Raw genomic sequence first — 26,070 nt, 5'->3', positions numbered from 1 at the left:
CAAAAATCCCTTAAAGAATTGCAGGAGAACACTGCTAAAGAGTTACAAATCCTTAAAGAAAAACAGGATAACATATCCAAACAGATGATGGAAATGAACAAAACCATACTAGACCTAAAAAGGGAAGTAGACACAATAAAGAAAACCCAAAATGAGGCAACACTGGAGATAGAAACCCTAGGAAAGAAATCTGGAACCATAGATACGAGCATCAGCAACAGAATACAAGAGATGGAAGAGAGAATCTCAGGTGCAGAAGATTCCATAGAGAACATCAGCACAACAATCAAGGAAAATGTAAAACGCAAAAAGATCCTAACTCAAAACATCCAGTAAATACAGGACACAATGAGAAGACCAAACCTACGGATAATAGGAGTGGATGAGAATGAAGATTTTCAACTCAAAGGACCAGCAAACTTCTTCAACAAAATTATAGAAGAAAACTTCCCAAATCTAAAGAAAGAGATGCCCATGAACATACAAGAAGCCTACAGAACTCCAAATAGACTGGACCAGAAAAGAAATACCTCCCGACACATAATAATCAGAACAACAAATGCTCTAAATAAAGATAGAATACTAAAAGCAGTAAGAGAAAAAGGCCAAGTAACATATAAAGGCAAGCCTATCAGAGTTACACCAGATTTTTCACCAGAGACTATGAAAGCCAGAAGATCCTGGACAGATGTTATACAGACACTAAAAGAACACAAATTCCAGCCCAGGCTACTATACCCAGCCAAACTCTCAATTAACATAGATGGAGAAACCAAAGTATTCCACGACAAAACCAAATTCACACATTATCTCTCCACGAATCCAGCCCTTCAAAGGATAATAACAGAAAAAAACCAATACAAGGACAGGAACCACGCCCTAGAAACAACAAGAAGGTAATCCCTCAACAAACCTAAAAGAAGACAGCCACAAGAACAGAATGCCAACTTTAACAACAAAAATAACAGGAAACAACAATTACTTTTCCTTAATATCTCTTAATATCAATGGACTCAACTCCCCGATAAAAAGACATAGACTAACAAACTGGCTACACAAACAAGACCCAACATTTTGCTGCTTACAGGAAACTCATCTCAGAGAAAAAGATAGACACTACCTCAGAATGAAAGGCTGGAAAACAATTTTCCAAGCAAATGGTATGAAGAAACAAGCTGGAGTAGCCATTCTAATATCTGATAAGATTGACTTCCAACCCAAAGTCATTAAAAAAGACAGGGAGGGACACTTCATACTCATCAAAGGTAAAATCCTCCAAGAGGAACTATCAATCCTGAATATCTATGCTCCAAATACAAAGGCAGCCACATTCATTAAAGAAACTTTAGTAAATCTCAAAGCACACATTGCACCTCATACAATAATAGTGGGAGACTTCAACAAACCACTTTCACCAATGGACAGATCATGGAAACAGAAACTGAACAGGGACACAGTGAAACTATCAGAAGTTATGAATCAAATGGATCTGGCAGATATCTACAGAACATTCTATCCTAAAACAAAAGGATATACCTTCTTCTCAGCACCTCATGGTACCTTCTCCAAAATTGACCACATAATTGGTCACAAAACAGGCCTCAACAGATACAAAAATATTGAAATTGTCCCATGCATCCTATCAGATCACCATGGACTAAGGCTGATCTTCAGTAACAAAATAAATAATAGAAATCCAACATTCACGTGGAAACTGAACAACACTCTTCTCAATGATACCTTGGTCAAGGAAGGAATAAAGAAAGAAATTAAGGACTTTTTAGAGTTCAATGAAAATGAAGCCACAACATGCCCAAACTTATGGGACGCAATGAAAGCATTTCTAAGAGGAAAACTCATAGCTCTGAGTGCCTCCAAAAGGAAACTAGAGAGAGCACACATTAACAGCTTGACAACACACCTAAAAGCACTAGAACAAAAGGAAGCAAATTCACCCAAGAGGAGTAGACGACAGGAAATAATCAAACTCAGGGGCGAAATCAACCAAGTGGAAACAAGAAGAACTATTCAAAGAATCAACCAATCAAGGAACTGGTTCTTTGAGAAAATCAACAAGATAGATAAACCCTTAGCCAGACTCACTAGAGGGCACAGGGAAAGCATCCTAATTAACAAAATCAGAAATGAAAAAGGAGACATAACAACAGATCCTGAAGACATCCAAAACACCATCAGATCCTTCTACCAAAGGCTATACTCAACAAAACTGGAGAACCTGGATGAAATGGAGAAGTTCCTAGACAGATACCAGGTACCAAATGTGAATCAAGATCAGGTTAATGATCTAAACAGCCCTATATCCCCCAAAGAAATAGAAGCAGTCATTAATAGTCTCCCAACTAAAAAAAGCCCAGGACCAGATGGGTTTAGTGCAGAGTTCTATCAGACCTTCAAAGAAGATCTAATCCCAGTTCTTCACAAACTATTCCACAAAATAGAAACAGAAGGTACTCTACCCAACTCATTCTATGAAGCCACAATTACTCTGATACCTAAACCACAAAAAGACTTAACAAAGATAGAAAACTTCAGACCAATATCCCAATTTTGCTGACAGGACCCTGATATAGCTATCTCTTGTGAGGCCATGCCAGTGCCTGGCAAATACAGAAGTAGATGTTCACAGTCATTTATTGTATGGAACATAGGACCCCTAATTAAAGAGGTAGAGAAAGTACCCAAGGAGCTAATGGGGTCTGCAACCCTATAGGAGGATCAACAATATGAACAAACCAGTAGCCTCCAGCCCTGTCTCTCTAGTTGCATATGTAGCAGAGAATGGCCTAGTTGTCCATCAATGGGAGGAAAGGTTCTTGGTCTTGGGAAGATCATATGTCCCAGTACAGGGGAATGCCTGGGCCAAGAAGCTGGAGTGGGTGGGTTGGGGAGCAGGGCAGGGGGAGGGTATAGGGGACTTTCGGGATAGCATTTGAAATGTAAATGAAGGAAATATCTAATAAAAAATACATTTGGGTTTTTTAAAGTTATATAGGTAAATGCAACGTTTAGCTAGGTTTTGTTGAAAGCCACTGAAATATCACTCCTTTGATTTTTCAAGGTGTTGTCTACTATACTTTACCATTAGATATATTGAAAATAAATTGTTCTTGCAGACATTAGTCTTCATGAATATGCTAAGTGAGTGCTTCTTAGAACTTTTAATTTAAAAATTACTTTATCTTTGTTGCTTCTACTGTGTTACACCCCCACCCCCAACATTTAAATCTAAATGCAAACTGCAGAATCTATTATAATGACTGACAAGGAAGTCTGCAGTCAAACTTGTACCAACCTGACTTCGCATTTTCTTGTCTTCTGTGAGCCTAACACTACCTTCTCAATTTCCACAACTCTGTAAAGAGCAGACTCTTCTCAGTGGTGGTGGGGACAGACACAGTTCCATGCTGCTTTGCAAAGCAATCCTACCTCAAACCAGATAATACTGGATTCGTGGCTTCACTTAAAAAAAGATGAACCAGATATAGCTGTCTCTTGTGAGACTATGACGGGTCCTGGCAAACACAGAAGTGGATGCTCACAGTCAGTTAGTGAATGGATCACAGGGCCCCCAATGGAGGAGCTGGAGAAAGAACCGAAGGAGCTGAAGGGATCTGCAACCCTATGGGTGGAACAACATTATGAACTAACCAGTACCCCGGAGCTCTTGACTCTAGCTGCATATGTATCAAAAGATGGCCTAGTCGGCCATCACTGGAAAGAGAGGCCCATTGGATGTGCAAACTTTATATGCCCCAGTACAGGGGAACGCCAGGGCCAAAAAAATGGGAATGGGTGGGTAGGGAAGTGGGGGGGGAAGGGGGACTTTTGGGATAGCATTGGAAATGTAATTGTGGAAAAGATGTAATAAAAAAAAAAGAAAAAAAAGATGAACCAGTTTATATTGGTTACCTAATATGAAATGTTAGCCCCTTAACACACACACACACACACACACACACACACACACACACACACACACACACAGTGTCTAAATTTTAGTCCTTTACTGACCATGATGGCAAGGAGGTTGAGCGATGAATATTTTTATTCTAAGAAAATCTGCTGGTTCTTGCTGTGTAGACATGCTCTGTTTACCAGCAGGTTTCCACTGCTCTTTTCCCTTGTTTGCAATTCTGATGACAGCTGTTGAGACCATAAAAACCACACTAAAGCATCTTGATATTCTATTATTTCCTCATAAACATCAGACATTTTTGTTCTCTTTAACACATTTTGCTAAGATATAATGCTACTCATCTATCTAAAACTAAGTTCATAAATTAAAAAACATTAAGTAGGTGTAAGCCATAGAACTTGGCTGACTTTTTATATGAACAAATTTGAGTTCTTTGAAATTTTTATTTTCATTTTATTTTAAGGGAAAAAAAAAGAAAAAAAAAAAGAGTGCTGATGCAACCAGAGTTCTCTTTGATGTTTTTCTGACATCTCTAGTCTCAGCAATTTGTTTTCATTGGTTTCTTGAATTCTCTCAAAATGAAAATTATAAGATTGAGCAAGCTACCTTTAAGTAACAGAAGAATTGAGTTGCCTAATAATAAATTAGAGATTTGTTTTACTTGATGATTTCATTTTGCCAAGAAGGCATAAACGGTTAAAGAATTAAAACATACAGACTATCCACCTGTAAAGCATACAGAATATCCACGTGTAGTTAATGATGCAGCATTTCATCTTAATCTTCTGTCATAAAAAGACTATTGTCTGTCACCTAGAACTATAGCTTTTTATTTATTTAGTTTTATTTTATTTGGGGGATTTTAATTAATATAAAATATTAACACTTTAATATTAATATCTTTATTAAATATTTTATATTTTAATATAAAATACTTTCTCCCTTCCCGCTTTCTCTCCAAACCTTCTCATAGACCTCTCCATGCTCTCCTTCAAATTCACAGCCTGTTATTTCTCTAATCATTATATAATATAATAATATAATATTAATACAATTATAATAATATAATATTAATATAATTATTACCAAAATTAATATTATAATTATTATATATCATCATATATTCCTAAGTATAACCTACTCAGTCTGTATAATGTCACATGAATATATGCTTTCAGAGCCAACTGCTTGACAATGTACAATGAGTAGCTGTTCTTTCCTGGGAATGATCACCCCTCCCATCCTCAGCTTTCCTTCGTTATAGATAGGTCTTTGTGTACGGTTAAGAATACAGTGGTGGCATACATATATTGGCAGTAACCAACAGCATTTTATTTTGAAGTATAGTTGGATTTGAGGTTAAGATAATCCAAACACCAATGATTGGAGACTGCCTAGCATCAGGAAAGCTTGTGAGTGTTTTAAAGTCAGAACAGTATCTGCTGTCACCAGAGTTTGGATCTTGGATCTTAGCCATTCTGACTGGTGTGAGGTGGAATCTCAGGGCTGTTTTGATTTGCATTTCCCTGATGACTAAAGATGTTGAACATTTTTTAGGTGCTTCTCAGCCATTTGATATTCCTCAGTTGAGAATTCTTTGTTTAGCTTTGTACCCCATTTTTTAAAATAAGGTTATTTGTTTCTCTGGAGTCTAACTTTTTGAGTTCTTTGTATATATTGGATATTACCTCTCTATTGGATTTAGGATTGGTAAAGATCTTTCCCCAATCTATTGGTTGCCTTTTCGTCCTATTGACAGTATCCTTTGCCTTACAGAAGCTTTGCAATTTTATAAGGTCCCTTTTGTCAGTTCTTGATCTTACAGCACAGGCCATTGGTGTTCTGTTCAGGAATTTTCCCCCATGCACATATGTTCAAGGCTCTTTCCCACTTTTTCCTCTATAAATTTCAGTGTCTCTGGTTTTATGTGGAGGTCGTTGATCCACTTGGACTTGAGCTTTGTACATAGAGATAAGAATGGATCAATTTTCATTCTTCTACATACTGACTGCCAGTTGAACCAGCACCATTTGTTGAAAATGCTGTCTTTTTTCCACTGGATGGTTTTAGTTCCCTTGTCAAAGATCAAGTGACCATAGATGTATGGGTTCATTTCTGGGTCTTCAGTTCTATTCCAATGATTTACCTGTCAGTCACTGTACCAATTCCATGCAATTTCTATGACAATTGCTCTCTAGTACAACTTGAGGTCAAGGATGATGATTCCAACAGAAGTTCTTTTATTGTTGAGAATAGTTTTTGCTATCATAGATTTTTTTTGTTATTCCAGATGAATTTGCAAATTGCACTTTCTAACTCCGTGAAGAATTGAGTTGGAATAGAATTGAGTTGGAATTTTGATGGGGATTGCATTGTATGTGTAGATTGTTTTCGAGACGATGACCATATTTACTATATTAATTCTGCCAATCCATGAGCATGGGAGATCTTTCCATCTTCTGTAATCTTCTATGACTTCTTTCTTCAGATATTTGAAGTTCTTATACAGATTTTTCACTTGCTTGGTTAGACTCACACCAAGGTATTTTATATTATTTGTGACTATTGTGAAGGGTGTTGTTTCCCTAATTTCTTTCTCAGCCTGTTTATCCTTTGTGTAGGGAAAGCCCAAAATGTGGATACTTCGATCCTTCCTAGGAGGGGGAACAAAATACCAGAGAGAAAGTGTGGAACAGAAACTGAAGGAACAACCATTCAGAGACTGCCCCACCTAGGGACCTATTCCATAAACCAAAAACCCCGACACTATTGCAGATGCCAACAAGAGCTTGCTGACAGAATCCTGATATAGCTGTCTCCTGAGAGGCTCTGCCAGTGCCTGACAAATACATAACTGGATGCTCACAGCCATACATTGCATGGAGCACAGGGTCCCCAATGCAGGAGCTAGAGAAAGTATCCAAGGAGCTGAAGGGATTTATAGCCCCATTGGAGGAACAACAATATTAACTAACCCGAACCCCCTGAGTTCCCTGGACTAAACCACCAAGCAAAAAAATACATGGTGGGACTCATGGCTCTAGCTGCATATGTAGCAGAGGATGGCCTAGTCGGTCATCAAGGGAGGAAAGGATCTTGGTTCTGTGAAGGTTCTATGCCCCAGTATAGGGGACTTCCAGGGGCAGGAAGCAGGAGTGGGTGGGTAGGTGAGCAGGGGGACAGGGGAGGGGATGAGGGTGTTCAGAGGGGAAACCAGGAAGGGGAATAACATTTAAAATGTAAATAAAGGAAATATCTAATTAAAAATTATTTTCATTAATATATTGAAAAATAAAATGAAAAAATAATAAAGTCAGTATAGAAACTACATCTCTAAAGCTCAAATATCAGTTACTATCTAAGCTTCTTAATCCCTATACAGCATCAGTCAGTGTATTTAACTTTCTATGTCTGATTGGGAGAAAGATCATCAAAATTGGGATGAGAGCTCTCACTTCACAGTGGTGTTATAATTATTAAGTTAATCTTTGTAAAATGTTACATGTATTGAAAGAGTTAAATAACCATTAACTATTCTCATTAAGAAATTGCACTGACCAGAGCTGATAGTGACTAAAATTTCAGTTTCTGTGGTAAAGTCTGATTACATCACCTCTACAACTAATAATACCAATTTATAAAAGTGACACATTCCATTATGTGAGAGATGAAATGCAATCCTTTTGTCATAGAACATTTTCTCTTGCCAATATTCTTCTTCTACTTAAAGCTAGTGAAAATTCTGTTTTGTCTTATGTGTTATGTGTATCTTTATACTATCACGAAGATACCACATAACATGTTTGCTAGCCATACATACAGCAAATAATGCTATGGTCACATTTTACTCTGTATTAAACATCTGGTGTCAACAGAAGAGATAAGAAGAAAATGTACTGTCAGAGTTAATAATTCAGAAATATTAATCAGTTCTTGTAATCACCTATAGTGTATCATGCATAATTGGCCCTTATGAATTTTTCTTCTTTGTGTCACTTAGTGAATTTCATAGCCAGCATTTTAACCAATCCAAATGTTTAGTCGGGTGCGTGATCTCCACTTTCTTATGATGTTGTTATGTATAAATTATTTTGAATATCTAAGAAATAGATTATCATCATCTTCACTGAACCAGGGTTGAATATCAGTTTGAGGGTAAATGACCCATGATCCTAGATAATGTCTTTATAGGTAAGATCTTTCTAGTGAATATTTGAATATAAACTATCAAAAGGGTTGTCCAGTGCAGGCTCAGCACTTCAGGGAAGGGACATTTTTATATCTCTGTGTAAAGGGCCTTTGTCAAATGGCAGCAGTGATAAAAGGAGAAAACGGCACCAGGATACCACAGCAGCCTGAAAATGTACCTCTCTAAACCCTGTTGTGTGCTGAAATACGATAACTTTGAAATTCTAAAGGCTTTCAGACATATAGTCAGCCTTTGTGTTTAAATCATATTCCAAGGTCCAGCTTCTACACAATAGAATATGTTATAGAATACTATTAGCATAGTCACATTTTACTGTGTGCTGTTCATCTGGTGTCATAGAAAGTAGGATGATGCTGTCAATACTTCAGAAATCTTATAGCGCTCTCATAATTATCAGAATTTCTCCATATACAGTTAGCTCATGAAGTATATGTTGTATATACCCCTACAAGGTAATAGTTTCCAGTCTCATGTAAACTAACAGTGAATATAGCTAAATGAAATCAGTTCATCAGCAAATAGTTCCTTGCTTCAAATTTTCAAAGAACACACACAAACACACCACCACCTTTTAAAATAATAAAACAGGTAGATAGTAACAATCCCTTGTTTTATTCAAAACTATTTTGCCTCAAGCAAGCTTGGGAAAGTAAGCCATATCCTCAGCCTAGCCAGTGTAGCTCATGTCTGGAGCTTGGAGTTACTCTGAGACTCAGTTTGTGATCATTGTCTTCTGTGCTTAATTAAAACTTGTTTGTCATTTGCTTTGACTCTTCACCTGTGGTACTGCAGTGCTGTTCAAATCCAGTTCATACCAGTTTAATTTCGGTTGAGACAGCATGTTGTTATGGGTAGAAAACTAGTGTTCTGGGTCCTGTGGTAAAACAGTGAGCACTGGTCAGATCTTGTTCCCAACTAATCTGAGCATTTCAAGTCGAAAGACTTCTACTATGGTGATCTGATACAAACCTCCCTTTAACTATCCCATTAGTTGATATAATTTTTACTACCCAAGTGATCTTCTCCTGGCCCTGTCTGCATGATTGTGCTTGGCCTGTCTGAGAGGTATAACTGTTTGCTCTCTGTGACTTTCTGCTTCTCTGAAATAGACCTTGAAACAATACAAACTCATACAGAGAGGCTGTCTTAGGGTTTTACTGCTATAAACAGACACCATGACCAATACAACTCTTTTAAGGACAACATTTAAATGAGGCTAGCTTACACCTTCAGAGGTTCAGTCCTCTATCATTAAGGTAGGAGCATGGCAGTGTTCAGGTAGGCATGGTACAGGAGAAGCTGAGAGTTCTCCAACTTCATCTGAAGTCTTCTAGGAGAAGACTGGCTTCCAGGCAGCTAGAACAAGGGTATTAAAGCCCATGCCCATAGTGACACCCCTACTCCAACAAAGCCATATGTCCTAATATGGCCATCGATGTACTAAGCCTATACAAAACATCACAGAGGCCTAGTAGTAATAAATGTGGTATAAGAGAGGAAAAGGAGTTCTGCAGAATGGCAGGTGAGTAGACATTCCAACAAAGCCCTTTGTTTGTTTTTCTTAAATGTGCTAGGTTTCAGATGGATATATGTTGCTAATGTTGTTGTTTATAACAGGCTACAAAGGTGTGATTTTTGTAGTTATAAATGATATTTATATGTTGAAAGGAAAGATTTGTGATAATTTCTAAGACTGATTGTTTTTATGACTTAAAGGATTGTAGAATTATAGCTGTTGTTCGTGGACATGCACGTACATTGGTGAATATGTTTGTGCTCTATGGTGATTTCTCAATAACTGGTTGCGTAAGTTTTTTCTTCTCTGTAGTTGGGCTACTAGTGAAAAAAGAAAGAAGGAAGTGCAGGATGTTTTGGCTTTAAAAGAATGAGGAAGTAGAATGTATTTACGAAAAATTTGCTCATGTGGCAAATTACCCTGTAGGACAGTGACTCTCAACCTTTCTAATGCTGTAACCCTTTAATACAGTTCCTCCTATTGTAGTGACCACCCAACCATAAAATTATTCTCATTGCTATTTCATAATTATACTTTATGCTGCTCTTATGAATTTTAATGTAAACATCTGATATTTATGATGGTCTTAGGCAACCTCATTGAACCGGGTTGCTATCCAAAGGTTGAGAACCACTACCCTATGTGAAACTAGAAATGTATTTCATGAGAAAGATTACTTAATCTCCATAGAGATGTTTCCAATTTGTAGAAAGAAAAACAATAGAGATTTTCTGAGGAGGAAATGAAATCTGAAAAGCACTCTGCATGGTTCTTATTGATCATGGGCAAACTGAACTTTGACATAGTGCTGCCCAAATTAAATTTAATTCTTTTCATATTAACATGGCTCTAGTTTTGTGTCTGTTGATCTAATAAAACACCCTGACTACTTAAGGAGGAAAAAGTTTATGTTGGCTTATAATTACAGGTTATAGTCCACATGGATGTGAAGCAACGTCAAGAACTGCAACAGCCAACCATATCACATCCATAGCCAACATCACAGAAATGTGAATGAATGCTTGCTTGCCTGATTGTTGGTTTTGTTCATCTATCTTTCTTCACTCTTCCTCACATCATGTTCTTCTCACATCAAATTACAATCAAGACAGTCCCCTACAAGCCAATGTGATCAAGAAAATCCCTGATTTGATGGTCCTTTCTCTGTAATTCTAGGAAATTGTAGGTTAAAGGAAGTTGTCTAGGAAGAAGTATAGGGAGTTATAGGAAACTGATGTTTAAAAAATTATGAATATGAATTTCAAGAAATATTCTTCTATTTTATAAAAAAGAATTTGACTATCACTTAGAATAATCAATATTTCTTCAAAAAATCTTGCCAACAAACTAGCCTAATTGTTGTTATAAAATAAGAAAGCCTTAAGTTCTCCAGTTTCTTGGTATATAGATGGTAAAAGAACTAAAAATTGAAGATTGATCTATATAATTTATCTTAGTTTAGATTAATTTAGCTTAGTTTTAGAAACAGGTCATTAACCAAGTGGCCTGGGATTGTCCAACATAGTCTAAAACTCACAAGTGGTGGGATACTTTATGTCATTGCACATCTTTTTTTTTTTTTTTCAATTTATTTTTACAATCCATATTTTATCTCCTCCATCCACCCTCCAACTCTTCCACATCCCATACCTCCTCCCCACCCCACCCCAGTGTCGACGTGGATGGCCCCACTCTCCACTCCCCCTGACCTCTAAACTCCCTGGGGCCTCCTGTCTCTTGAGGGTTAGGTGAATCATGTCTGAATGAACACAGACCCGGCAGTCCTCTACTGTATGTGTGTTGGGGGCCTCATATCAGCTGGTGTACGCTGACTGTTTGGTGGTCCAGTGTTTGAGAGATCTCAGGGGTCCAGATTAATTGAGACTGCTGGACCTCCTACAGGATGACCCTTCTCCTCAGCTTCTTTCAGTTTTCCATAACTCAGTAACAGTTCTGTCCGTTGGTTGGGTGCAAATATCTGCATCTGTTACTTTCAGCTAATTGTTGGGTCTTTCGTGGGGCATTCATAATAGGTCCCTTTTTGTGAGCATTCCATAGCCCAAGTAATAGTATGAGCCGTTGGACCTCCCCTTGAGCTGGATTCCACTTTGGGCCTGTCACTGGACCTTCTTTTCCTCAGAGTATTCTCCATTTCCATCCCTGGAATTCTTTCAGACGGGAACAATTATGGGTCAGAGTTTTGACTGTGGAATGTCTCTCCCCTCCCTCACTTGATGTCCTGTCTTTCTGCTTGTGGTGGGCTCTATAGGTTCCCTCTCTCTACTGTCAGTCATTTCATCTAAGGTCCCTCCCTTTGACTCTTGACAGTGACTCACCTCTCAGGTCTCTGGCACATTCTGGTGGGTCCCTCAACCTCCTACCTCCAGGGGTTCCCTGTTTACATTCTTTCTGCTGGCCCTCAGGGCCTTATCTTTTTCCCTCACTCAATACCAGATTAGGTTTCTCCCATCCTCCCCCACATCCACTTTCCCTCTTAGGTCCCTCCCTCCCTCCCTACTTGTGATTGCTTTCTTCTCTCTCCCAAGAGGGACTGAGGCATCTTCACTTGGGCACTTCAGCTTGTTGACAGTTTTGAGTTCTGTGGACTGTAACTTGGGTATTTTGTACATTTTTCTTTTTTGTCTAAAATCCATTTATTAGTGAGTACATACCATGCATGACCTTTTGGGTCTGAGTTACCTCACTCAGGATGATATTTTTTAGTTCCACGATTTGCCTACAAAACTCAGGATGTCCTCATGCTTAATAGCTGAGTATTATTCCATTATGTAAATGAACCACATTTTCTATAGCCATTCTTCTGTTGTGGGACATCTAGGTTGATTCCAGCTTCTGTATATTGCAAATAAGCCTGCTATGAACATAGTGGAACATGTGCCCCTGTGACATGGTAGGGCACCTTTGGGTATATGCCCAAAAATATTATAGCAGGGTCTTCAGGTAGATCTGTTTCCAATTTTCTGAGGAACCTCCAGATTGATTTCCAAAGTGGTTGTACCAGTTTGCAATCCCACCAGCAATGGAGGAATGTTCCTCTTTCTCCACATTCTCTCCAACATGTGTTCTCACCTGAGGTTTTGATCTTAGACATTCTGATTGGTGTAAGGAAGAATCTCAGGGTTATTTTGATTTGCATTTCTCTGATCACTAAGAACTTTGAACATTTCTTTAGGTTCTTCTCAGCCATTTGAAATTCCTTGGTTGTGAATTCTTGGTTTAGTTTTATACCCCATTTTTTGATTGGGTTGTTTGGGTTTTTTGGTGATTAACTTCTTGAGTTATTTATATATTTTGGATATTAGCCCTCTATCAGATGTGAGGTTAGTAAAGATTTTTTTTTCCCAATCTGTATGTTGCCAATTTGTCTTATTGACTATGTCTTTTGCCTTACAGAAGCTTTCCAGTTTCCTGAGGTCCGATTTATCAATTCTTGATCTTAGTGCATGAGCCATTGTAGTTCTATTTATGAAATTTCTCCCTGTGCCAATGAGTTCAAGGCTCTTTCCCACTTTATCTTCTATTAGATTCAGTGTTTCTGGTTTTATGTTGGGGTCCTTGATCAACTTGGATTTCAGCTTTGTGTCTCTGTTTAGTTTCTGTTTCAATGACCTGTTCATTGTTGAGAGTGGAGTATTAAAATCTCCCACTACTATTGTGTGGGGTTCAATGTGTGTTTTGAGTTTTAGTAAAGTTTCTTTTATGAATTTGGGTGCTCTTGCATTTGGGACATCGATGTTCAGAATTGAGACTTTCTCTTGGTGGATTTTTCCCTTGATGAATATAAAGTGTACTTCTTCATCATGCTTGATAACTTTTGGTTGAAAGTCTATTTTATTGGATATTAGAATGGCAGTTCCTACTTGTTTCCTGGAACCATTTGTTTGGAAGACCTTTTTCCATTCTTTTACTCTGAGATGGTGCCTGTCTTTGTTATTCAGGTGTTTCTTGTATGCAGCAAAATGCTGGATCTTGTTTGTGTATCCAGTCTGTTAGCTAATGCCTTCTTATAGGTGAATTGAGACTATTAATATTGAGAGATATTAAAGAGAGATGACTGTTGGTTCCCGATATGTTTGTTTCTGTAGGTGGCTTTATGTGCTTGTGGCTCTCTGCTTTTGAATTTGCTGTGCGATGCTTAATATCTTATCCTTTCTTTGGTGCAGGTATCTTCTTTGTGTTGGAATTTTCCTTTCAGTATCCTCTGTAGGGCTGGGTTGGTAGATAGATACTGTTAGAATTTGATTTTGTCCTGGAATATTTGGGTTTCTCCATCTAAGTTTATTGAGAGTTTTGCTAGATGTAGTATCCTGGGCTAGCATTTGTGTTCTCTTAGAGTCTACATGATCTCTGACCAGGCTCTTCTGACTTTCATAGTCTCTGTTGAGAAGTCTGGGACAATTTTGATATGTGTACCTTTGTATGTTACTTGGCCTCATTCTTTTTAAATATTCTTTCTTTGCCCCATGCAGTTAGTGTTTTAATAATTATGTGACAAGAAGATTTTCTTTTCTGGTCCCATTTATTTGTCCATCTCTTTCTTTAGGTTGGGGAAGTTTTCTTCTAGGATTTTGTTGAAGACATTTTTAGGTCCTTTGAGCTGGGAGTATTCACTCTCCTCTATTGCAATTATTCTTAGATTTGGTCTTTTCATTGTGACCTGAATTTCCTGGATGCTTTAGGTTAGGAGTTTTTTATGTTTTTAATTTTCTTTGACAGTTGTGTCAACCTATTCTACCATATCTTCTACACCTGAGATTCTCTCTTCTATCTTTTGTATTCTGTTGGTGATGCTTGCATCTGTAATTCCTGACCTCTTTCCTAGGTTTTCCATTTCCAGCTTTGCCTCCATTTGTGTCTTCTTTATTGGTTCTACTTCTACTTTTAGGTCATGGATTGCTTTATTCAATTCCTTCACCTGTTTACCTGTGTTTTTCTGTATTTCTTTCAGTGAGCTATTGATATCCTCCTTAAAGGACTCAATTATCTTTATGAGATAGGATTTTCTGACAGATTCCTGATTTTCAGGTGTGTTGGTGTATTCAGGGTTTGCTGTGGTTCTGATGATGTCCACATATTTTGTCTTCTGTTGCTTATGGTCTTGTACTTGCCTTTTGCCAGCTGGATATCCCTGGTGTTTGTTGGTTTAGGTGACTGTATGGAGTCTGCCTTCTTTGTCCCTGGGTTGCTTCAGGTCTCCAGGTAGGCCTGTGACCCTGGCTATATTAGACCACCCATGGGGCCTTCCAACTTGGGGCTCTACACAGGGGCAGAGAAGCTGATTATCTATTGCCCTTGCTGCAGTAAGTCTCTTGGGAGGCCTTCAGACTGTTGGGTCTCCAGTGGAGCAGTCAAGCTGTTGTCCAAGTGCACTGAATGCAGCTGATCCTCAACTGCTCTCAGAGCAGAGGATCATCAACTGCTTTGAATACAGAGGGTCCTCAACTACTCAACTGCTCTGAGTGCAGTGGGTCCTCTAGGATGGAACAGGATATGGAATCTTCACTGGAACAGACCAACTAGTGGTCTGCCCCAGCAGCAAAGACAAGGCAGAAGGGGTGGAAGTGACAAAAGGGGAGTGGTATTTGGGAGGGTGGGCTTTTGGTGGGTGATGGGTCCTGAGCCTACCAGCCTCCCAGCAGCAGCTCCTGGACTCAGAAGGAGGGAGTGGGGGGCAGGTTTTTTTACTAACTGCTCTGATTGCTGCAGGCCCTCTAAGGTGGATTGGGATATGGAGTCTTCAGAAGAGCAGACCAACTAGGAGTCTGCCCCAGCAGAAAGGACTGGGCAGAAGGGATCTCTTTTTTGTTTATATTTTTGAATATTTTATAATATATTTTGATCATATCCTTTCCTCTCTCCCAACTGCTTCTAGATCCCACATTCTTAACCATCCAACTTCGTGTTTTTTCTCTCTCTTAAAATAACAAAACAAGAAAAATAGTGTAGAGTCCAATTTGTGCTGGTTGCCTCTTCTTGAACATGAGACCTGCCCGAGATTGTGGTTGATATATGTAGTATCACTCCATAGAGGGAAAGTGATTTTCTCTCTCCCAGCAAATAAAAAATTGTAATTAGATTCTTACTGTTTTTATTATTCTATCTCTGTAGTACAACTTGAAAACAGGGATTGTTCCACATTTCTTTTACTATGCAGGGTTTTTTGTGTTTGTTTTTTGTTTTTCTAGTTTGAGGGTTTGTTTGTGTGTTTTTTATCTTTCCATATAAAGTTTAAGATTATTTTGCAAGTTCTGTTAAGAATTGTTTTAAATTTTTATGTAGTTATATTGAACATGTAGGTTGTTTTAGGTAAGATGGCAATTTTTAACAATTTTAGGCATACTGACTCATGAGCATGTGAGAGTTTTCCATCTTTTGGCATCTTCCTCAATTTCTTTCTTTGGTGTCTTAAAATTTTTACCTTGTAAGTCTTTCACTGTTTTGGTTAGAGTGATCATTATCAAATTGTCCTATCATATCTTCCATAGGAGTCTCCACTGCAACTTAGGCTTTACCTTCAGAGCTTTGTGCTTTGTAGTAGCTTGTGTGTGCTGACCTTTGGGAAATATGGTTGTTTTCCAATAGCAGTGGACTCTGTAGACATTCTAACTTTGGATTTCTCTTTAAAATAAATTTTTATTCTCACAAATTGAAGACTCCTGTGATTGGTGTTTGGCTTTCTGGACATCTTTCCTGCTTTTCTAGTGCATGAGAGGACATTTGGACATTTGCTTTTGCAACTCTAGTCTCTTTGTCAGCATGAATCTTGCTATAATTTTATTTTATAACTTGTTCAATATGCATTGATATATATGTGTATATATGTATATATACATATATATATATATCACTGTTTAGCCATTTATTTTTATGTACTGTAGTCCTATATTAGACTAGTAAGCAATAAGCATTCCATGATCTAGCTTGAAATATCCTCCACAAACCATATTAGTATACTATTTTGAAATTCCATTCACTCAGGTTCTCTGCATAGAGGTATGAGTAGCCATTTTCCTTGTGTTGCTAGAGCCCGAATGGCCTGTAGCCTAATTTCTGAGAGTATATCTGCTTCCATTTGAAATACTGAAATACAAGCTTCCAAAATCCATATTTTTTTAAGCTTTCGTTTTCCAAACTTTTATCTGAATGGACTATTAAGCTTTATTGACATTATTAAAATAACTTTTGTCTTTGTTAGGGATTTATTGCTGTGAAGAGACTCCATGAGCAAAACGCAACTCTTACAAAGGAAAACATTCAATTGGGTCTGGCTTAAAGTTTCAGAGATTTATTCCATTACCATCATGGTAGGAAACATGGCCGTGTCCAGGCAACCATGGTCCTGGAGAAGGAGCTGAGGGTTTTACATCTTGATTCGTGGGAATTGAGGAGACTGTGTGCTACACTGAACATAGCTTGAGCATAAATAAAACCTCAAAGCCAGCCTCTAAAGTGATATACTTCCTCCAATAAGGCCATACATTTTCCAATTAGGCCATGCCTCCTAATAGTGACTATGGACCAAGCATTAAAATGAGTCTTTGTCAGGCTCTGGAAGAGCCTTTCAGGAGACAGCCATATCAGGCTTCCAACAGCAAGAACTTCCCAGCATCCACAATAACGCTCGGGTTTGGTGGCTGTATATTGAATGGATCCCCAGGTAGGGCAGTCTCTGAATGGCCTTTCTTTGACAAAGACAGACGCAGAAGCTCACAGCCAACCATTGGACTGAGTTTGGGGGTCCCTGATGGAGGTGTTGGAGAAGAAACTGAAGGAGCTGAGGGGGTTTTCAGCCCCATGGAGAGAGCAACAGTGTCAACAGGCCAGACTCCAGGAGCTCCCAAGGACTGAAGCACCAACCAAAGAATACACATCGAGGGACCCATGGCTCTGGCTGCATATGTGGCAGAGGATGGCCATGTTGGACATCAGTGGGAAGAGAGACCATTGGGCCTGAGGTTGTTCAATGTACCAGTGTAGGGGAATGCCAGTGCTGGAGGACGAGAGTGGGTGGGTGAGTGGGGGACACCTTCATAGAGGCAGGGGAGGGGGGATGGGATAGGAGGTTTCTGAAGGGGAGACCTGGAAAGGGAAAAATATTTGAAATGTAAATAAAATATCCAATCAGAAAATAAGTATACTGTATAGATTTTTGCTGGTTTGTCACAAAATAAAGTCATCCGAGAAGAGCAACCCTTTAAATAAAAGGCTAAATATCTATAAGTGTAGATGCTTAGTTTAGGTAGTATTCAACTTGATTTACTTATAATTTGTTGAAAAACTGTTTCAACTTGTTTCATGTATAGCTGAGAATGACTGTGAACTTCTGATTCTCTTGTCTGTGTCTCTCAGGTGGTTGGATTTCAGATGTACATCACAGTGCACTGGAACTCGAGGCTTCCTGCTTGCTATGCAAACATTTCTTTTCTGAGCTATATCCTCCCCACACCCTCCTCTTCCTTTACTTGTAAAAAAAAAAAAAAAACGTTGCGAAGTTTGTTCAGTGTGTTTCGATAATATTCATCCTTCCCCCATTTCCCAGATCCACCACTTCTTACCATCCTATCCAGCTTTGTGAATTTTTCTTCTATCAAGTTCAATTTATGCTAAGCAAATATTTCTGGGAGAATGGTCTTCTGTTGGGGCATAGAGACTTATGAGGGCTGACACTTTTATAGAAATTGACCCTTTCTCTCCTAACAGTATTCAATTCTCAGTAGAGCCTCCTCCCTACATACTGGGATATGGTCTGCTTTAGATGTGCACAGGTCTTGTACATGGTGTCACACACCTGTGACATCATCTATTGTAGTGTCTCTATTGTGTCCAGAAGACACTGTTTCCTTATAGCAATCTACCACCTCAGGCTCTTAGATCTTTTCTGTCCCCAAGTTTGTAATCAAAACAAACAAACAAATAAATGAATCAATAAAATACATGAGTCTATGGGGGCCATACCTATTCAAACCACCATACCTTTCTAGCCCCAAGTACCAGCCTTTCCCACATTTCTTCTACAAAAAAGTTCTAAAAGCCTAAGAAATATATGTTCAAGTTCATATCAGCAGCAGGCATTCCTGGTACCAATATTCTATATTAATTAATTTTCTCATGCTGTGATCAAATACCTGACAATAGCTACTTAAGGAATGGGTTTGTTTAGATTCACAGTTTGAAGGGATAGTCTGTCATACCAGGGAAGTCATGGCAAGAACTCTTGACTTCTGAATACTAGGATTTCAGGCACCAGCTACAGCTGCAGTGACTGGCAAATTTCATTCATATTTTATTTTGTAGATACACTATTCAGAGTATTTTGCCAACCTCATTTTCTACCTTGCTTTGTCTATGTTTATCTTTGTTGCTGACTTCACCAATCAGTAAATTTGTTGGGACAATTTAAGTAGCTTTTATAAAGAAGAGGCATGAGGTAAAACAGTATAAGCATCAGACTCTGAAATTCTGAACAGGAAAAGGAGGAAAAAGCTCCTGGGAAAGTTATGTGGAAATGGCTGCTTGACTTTTGGATGGAAAAAAGAAGGCAGACCCAGAAGTCTTTGCAAAAAGAGATGAAGGGGATTGAACCATCACTCTAACCTGTTTCATCAACCATATACTTCTCTTGGAAAAAACAGACAGAAAATGGAGGGCATGAGGTTGGCTCTATCCCACCCCTTAATATCTGCTGAAGAAAGACCTTAAACTCTATCCAGAGAATCAGATACTTTAAAATGTGTTTTCTTTTTCTCATGTGCATATTTTTTACTTCTTTGTCAAAACTCAGGTGGCTGTTGTTATGTGAACTTATATTTGGGTCCTTGGTTTCATTCTGTTCATCTCTGTTTTCATGGTAGTTTCATGAGGTTTGTTACTGTGGCTATCTAATGTACCTTGAAACCAGATATGGTGTGATTCCCCCAAACAGTGCTTTTATTAGGCAGGCTTTCTCTTGCTTTTGTGCTTCCCTATGAATCTGAAGAATTATACCTACTTCTGTGAGAAGAAAAATAGAATTGCCATTTTGATTGCTATTACATTTTATTTATATATTGCTGTCAGTAAGATGGCCGTTTTAATGATACTAACATTAGGTCCACAATTTTTCTTCCCTATTTTAAACTTTTTACCTCAGGGTTTGGATAAATGACTCAGCACTTAAGAGCATATATTGCTCTTGCAAGGGACCCAAGTTCAGTTTCCAGCATCCACAATTGGTGACTCAGAACAACCTGTATCTCTGGATCAAGGGAATCTGACACACTCTTCTGGCCTTCATATAGGTCTGCATTCAGACATACACACATACCCGTGCAAGCAAAAAGTCTTTAAAGGAAACAAAATGTTTTTACTGTAGAGGTTTTCTACTTCCTTTTTAATGTTTAATACTAGGGTTTTTGTTTCATTTTGTTTAGTATGTGAGATTAATTCCTTGACAATTTTTCTGAGTATTTAGGGAGACTATTGGTTTTTAGCATATTACCTTTGTATTCTTCCCCTTTGCTGAAAGATTTTTATCAGTTCCAGGTGTTTCCTAATGGAGTTTCTGGGGTCTTTATAGAAATTTTTTTATCTGTAAAATAGGATTACTTTGACTTCTTCTTTTCTTATCTGTATCCCCTTTATTTCTTTCCCATGTTTATCTCTCTAGCTGGGACTTCAAGCACTTACTGAGTAAGGATAGTTTGAGTTCTACATTTAATCTGATAGAGGCTCTAAATTTGCCACGTGCAGTCTTTATTTTATTAAGTTGGGACATGCTCCTTCCAGCTACAGTACATCTAAGGTTTTACCATGAAGTGGTATTGAATGTTGTCCAAGGACTCTTCTGTATCTACTGAGATGATCATTTGATTTCTCACCTAAAGTCCAACTATGGAAAGAATTGTATTTATGGATTTATGTTTATTGAACCATCCCTACAAAGTCTGGAATGAATCCAATTTGGTCATGATTTTTTTTGTTGTTTTATAGAACAATGTTTAGTAATATAAAATTGCCACATTATGGTTGAGCCATAAGCTTAACAGCCTCATTTCTCCTGATTAGAGATTTTCTGTCTTATATGCTTTTATTTTTTCTTAATTTTTTATTATTTAAATGCATTTTATACATCAAACGTTAATTATATTGAGTATTTTGAGAATTAAATAATACATAAAAATTTGTTTGACTTTCATATTAATATCATTTCATACCCTAAAAAATATCATTAATGATTATTTAATACTATCGATAACTGAGGGTCCTATATCTAATGTAGAATACTAAATTGTTTCAAAACATACAAAATAATTTCTGTGAATTTAGCATAGTAAAAAAGCATAAAATATTAAAAGTAAATCATTAACAAATATATTAAAAGCCCTTATATGATACTCCTGACATATTGGTAGAATATTTAAAACACATTAAATATCTGTGTACATTGTCTAACAGTCAGTTTATTTAAAAAAGGTATCAGTGGCCCGGTGGTGCATGCCTTTAATTTCAGCACTTGGGGGGCAGAGGCAGGCAGATTTCTGAGTTCGAGGCCAGCCTAGTCTACAAAGTGAGTTCCAGGACAGCCAGGGCTATACAGAGAAACCCTGTCTCAAAACCCCCACCCCCCAAAAATTTTTCAGTGTTTCTAGGAGAGAAATTATTTTATACTGTATGTATATTTAAAACATTTCAAAATACCGAAAACTCTTTGAAGTAAAAAATATAAGAAAATGCTAATTTCAAAGCACAGTGAGAAAAAGTATCAATATTTCCATGATATTTGTAGAATATGATTTTAATATTTTCATCTGTTAATATTCAACAAACAATAATTATTCTAAGATATAGTTTGTTTTTATGTCTCCTTTTTCATTTCTGATTTTATTAATTTGAATACTGTCTCTGTGCTCTCTGGTTAGTCTGGCTAAGGGTTTATGTATCTTGTTGATTTTCTCAAAGAACCAGCTCCTGGTTTTGTTGATTCTTTGTATAGTTCTTTTTGTTTCTATTTGATTGATTTCAGCCCTGAGTTTGATTATTTCCAGCTATCTACTCCTCTTGGGTGTATTTCCTTCTTTGTTCTAGAGGTTTTAGGTGGGCTGTCAAACTGCTAGTTTAAGCTTTCTTCAGTTTCCTTTTGGAGGCACTCAGAGATGAGTTTTCCTCTTAACACTGCTTTCATTACTCCCATAAGTTTTGGTATGATATGTCTTCATTTTCATTAAATTCTAAAAAGCCTGTAATTTCTTTCTTTATTTCTTCCTTATCCAAGCTATCATTGAGTAAAGAGTTGTTCAGCTTCCATGTGTATGTGTGCTTTCCATTGTTTTTGTTGTTATTGAAGATCAGCCTTAGTCTGTGGTGATCTGATAGGGGGCATGGGATTATTTCAATCTTCTTGTGTCTGTTGAGGCTTGTTTTGTGACCAATTATATTGTCAATTTTGGAGAAGGTACCATAGGGGTTGAGAAGAAGGTATATATTCTTTTCTTTTAGGATGAAATGTTCTATAAATATGTTAGTCCATTTGGTTCATAACTTCTGTTAGTTGCACTGTGTCTCTGTTTAGTTTCTGTTTCCATAATCTGTACATGGATGAGAGTGGGGTATTAAAGTCTCCCACTATTATTGTGGGCGGTGCAATGTGTGCTTTAAGCTTTACTAAAGTTTCTTTTATGAATGTGGGTGCCCTTGAATTTGGAGCATAGATATTCAGAATTGAGAGTTCATTTTGGTAGGTTTTTTTTTTTCCTTTGACCAGTATGAAGTGTCCTTCCTTATCTTCTTTGATAACTTTTGGTTGAAAGTTGATTTTACTCAATAATGGAAGGACTACTCCCGCTTGCTTCTTCAGAACATTTGCTTGGAAAATTGTTTTCCAACCTTTGACTCTGAGGTAGTGACTATCTTTGTAACTGAGGTGTGTTTCCTGTATGCAGCAAAATGCTGGGTCCTGTTTATGTATCCAGTCTATTATTCTATGTCTTTTGGGAGAAATTGAATCCATTGATGTTAAGAGATACTAAGGGAAAATGATTGTTATTTTCTGTTATTTTTGTTGTTAGAGGTGGAATTATGTTTGTGTGGCTATCTTCTTTTCAATTTGTTGAAATAAGATTACTTTCTTGCTTTTTCTAGAGTGTAGTTTCCCTCCTTGTATTGGGGTTTTCTATTATCCTTTGCAGGGCTAGATTTATGGAAAGATGTTGTGTGAATTTGGTTTTGTCATGGAATACTTTGTTTTTATAGTAATTGAGAGTTTTGTTGGGTATCGTAGCCTGAGCTGGCATTTGTGTTCTCTTGGGGTCTGTATAACATCTGTACAGGATTGTCCTAGTTAGGGTTTTACTGCTGTGAACAGACACCATGACCAAGGCAAGTCTTATAAAAACAACATTTAATTGGGGCTAGCTTACAGGTTCAGAGGTTCAGTCCATTATCATCAAGGTGGGAGCATGGCAGTATCCAGGCAGGCATGGCACAGGAGGAGCTGAGAGTTCTGTCTTCATCCAAAGGCTGCTAGTGGAAGACTGACTTCCAGGCAACTAGGGTGAGGATCTTATACCCACACCCACAGTGACACACCCATTCCAACCAGGTCACGCCTATTCCAACAAGGCCACACCTTCAGATGATGCCACTCCCTGGTTCAAGGATATACAAACCATCACATTCCACTCCCTGGTCCCCATTGACTTGTTCAAAAACATGAGTCTATGGGGGCCACACTTAAACATAGCATAATGCAAAATGCATTTAATCCAACTTTCAAAGTCCTCATAGTCTATAGCAGTCACAACAATGTTAAAAGTCCAAAGTTCAAGGTCTCTTCTGAGATTCATCCAACTTAATTAACTGTAATCTCCAAAGCAAGGCAGTAAACCAGCTGGGCAAACTCCAAACTCTGCATCGCCATGGCTGATGTCAAAGCGGTCTTCAAATCTCCACTCCTTTTTCATCTTTGTTGACTGCAACAAACTGCTTTCTCCTGGGCTGGTTCCACTCCCTGCTAGCAGCTTTCCTCAGCATGTGTCCCATGGCTCTGGCATCTTTAACATCTTTGAGTCTCCAAGGCAATTTCAATGTTACAGCTTCTTGTTTCAGTGTCTGGGATTCCACTTGATCTTTTGGACTCCTCCTCAGGGCTGGCATCACTTTTCCAGCTCTGCCCTCTGTAGCACTCTAAGCTCAGATTGATCCATGCCACTACGGCTGCAATTCTTGGTGATCACTCCATGGTACTGACATCTCCAATACACTGGGGTATTCCACTCCAATTAGGCTTCACCAATAGCCTCTCATAGGCTCTCTTCAGGGTGCCAAGCCTCAAATCCTTTGCATGACCCCTTCAGTCCTGGGCCATCAACTACAGCTGAGGCTTCACCTTCTCCAGTGGCTTTCCCTGGCCTCTCACAGTGCTAAGCCCCAGCTTCTCTCCATGATCCCTTCATTCCTTCACAAGCAGTACCACCTGAGTGACTCTTACACATTACCAAGTCCAGCCACAGAATGAGGTGCAACCTTGGTTATCTCTGGAACACAGCTTCTTTGTGCTCCCAGCAAACAATTTCCAGAAGATTTCACCTCAGTGATGCTGGTCTCTTCTGAATCACTGCTAATTCCTTAGCTCCAGCTAACCAGCATCAATTTTCCCAGTAGTTCCTTCCATCCTTAACTCTAGAGACAGAGCCACATGGCTGAAGCTGCTGCTTACAGGAACTAGAACATGAACTCCTTGTACTATTACATTATCACTAGCTTTATGTTTTCTAAATCCTTCACTGCCTAAGCTTGGCTATCCTGGTTCTTGCTCTGTAGATTGACCTTGAATGCAGAGATCAGCATGCCTGTCTCCTGAGATTAAAGGTGTGTAACCATGCCTGGATTTAATTTAGCTGGGTAGGACCTTGCCCCAAGGTCCCACTCCCTTAATCTGTTATCTCCTAGAACACAGGAATTTGTTCCATTTCACTTCCTGGTACTCCTTTAATACTCAAACCATATTTTATATTTTTCCTTTCTAAGCTTGCTATGCTTGTTCAAACTTCTCTTCATAAGACTTAACCAGAGAACAAAGTCTCTGCTGGGCTTTTTTGAAACTTCCTTTGTCAATGCAATTAATGCAATTAATCCAAATCTCTTCACCTTAGCCTCAGGCAGACTTTTCAGACAATGGCAAAAAGTAGCCACATTCTTCACCAAAATACCACAAATATAGTCTTTATGCCACATTCTGAAATTCTTCTCCTTTGAAATCTCTTGGGCCAGGTCAACACAGTTCAAATTACTCCCAGCAACAAAGTCTTCCATATTCCTACTAGGATGACCCATTAAGCCCCATTTAAAGCATTCCACTGAGTTCCAAATCCAAAGTCCAAAAATCCACATTCTTTCAAATAAAAGCATGGTCAGGCCTATCACAGAAATACCCCACTCCTGGTACCAACTTGTCTTAGTTAGGGTTTTACTGCTGTGAACAGACACCATGACCAAGGCAAGTCTTATAAAAACAACATTTAATTGGGGCTAGCTTACAGGTTCAGAGGTTCAGTCCATTATCATCAAGGTGGGAGCATGGCAGTATCCAGGCAGGCATGGCACAGGAGGAGCTGAGAGTTCTGTCTTCATCCAAAGGCTGCTAGTGGAAGACTGACTTCCAGGCAACTAGGGTGAGGATCTTATACCCACACCCACAGTGACACACCCATTCCAACCAGGTCACACCTATTCCAACAAGGCCACACCTTCAGATGATGCCACTCCCTGGTTCAAGGATATACAAACCATCACAAGGATCTTCTGGTTTTCATAGTCTCTGGTGAGAAGTCTGGTGTAATTCTAGTAGGTCTGCCTTTATATGTTACTTGACATTTTTCCCTAACTGCTTTTAATATTCTGTCTTTATTTAGTGCATTTGTTGTTCTGATTATTATGTGTCGGGAGGAATTTCTTTTCTAGTCCAGTCTATTTGGAGTTCTGTAGGCTTCTTGTATGTTCATGGGCATCTCTTTCTTTAGGTTAGAGAGGTTTTCTTCTATAATTTTGTTGAAGATATTGATTAGCTCTTTAATTTGGGAATCTTTGTTCTTTTCTATACCTATTATCCTTAGGTTTGGTCTTCTCATTGTGTCCTGGAATTCCTGGATGTTTTGGGTTAGGAGCTTTTTGCTTTTTATTTGATGGCTATGTCGGTGTTTTCTATGGTATGTTCTGCCCCTGAGATTCTCTATTCTATCTCTTGTATTCTGTTGTATTTGTTGGTGATGCTTGCATCTATGACTCCTTATCTCTTCCCTAGATTTTCTAACTCCAGGGTTGTCTCCCTTTGTGATTTCTTTATTGTTTTTTTTTTTTTCCATTTTTAGATTTTGGGTGGTTTTGTTCATTTCCTTTGCCTGTTTGGTTGTG

The sequence above is a fragment of the Mus caroli genome, unplaced genomic scaffold (assembly GCF_978045245.1).
Source record: "Mus caroli unplaced genomic scaffold, Mus_caroli_1 scaffold_3, whole genome shotgun sequence".
Lineage (NCBI taxonomy): Eukaryota > Metazoa > Chordata > Mammalia > Rodentia > Muridae > Mus > Mus caroli.
This window is presented reverse-complemented; position numbering follows the sequence as displayed.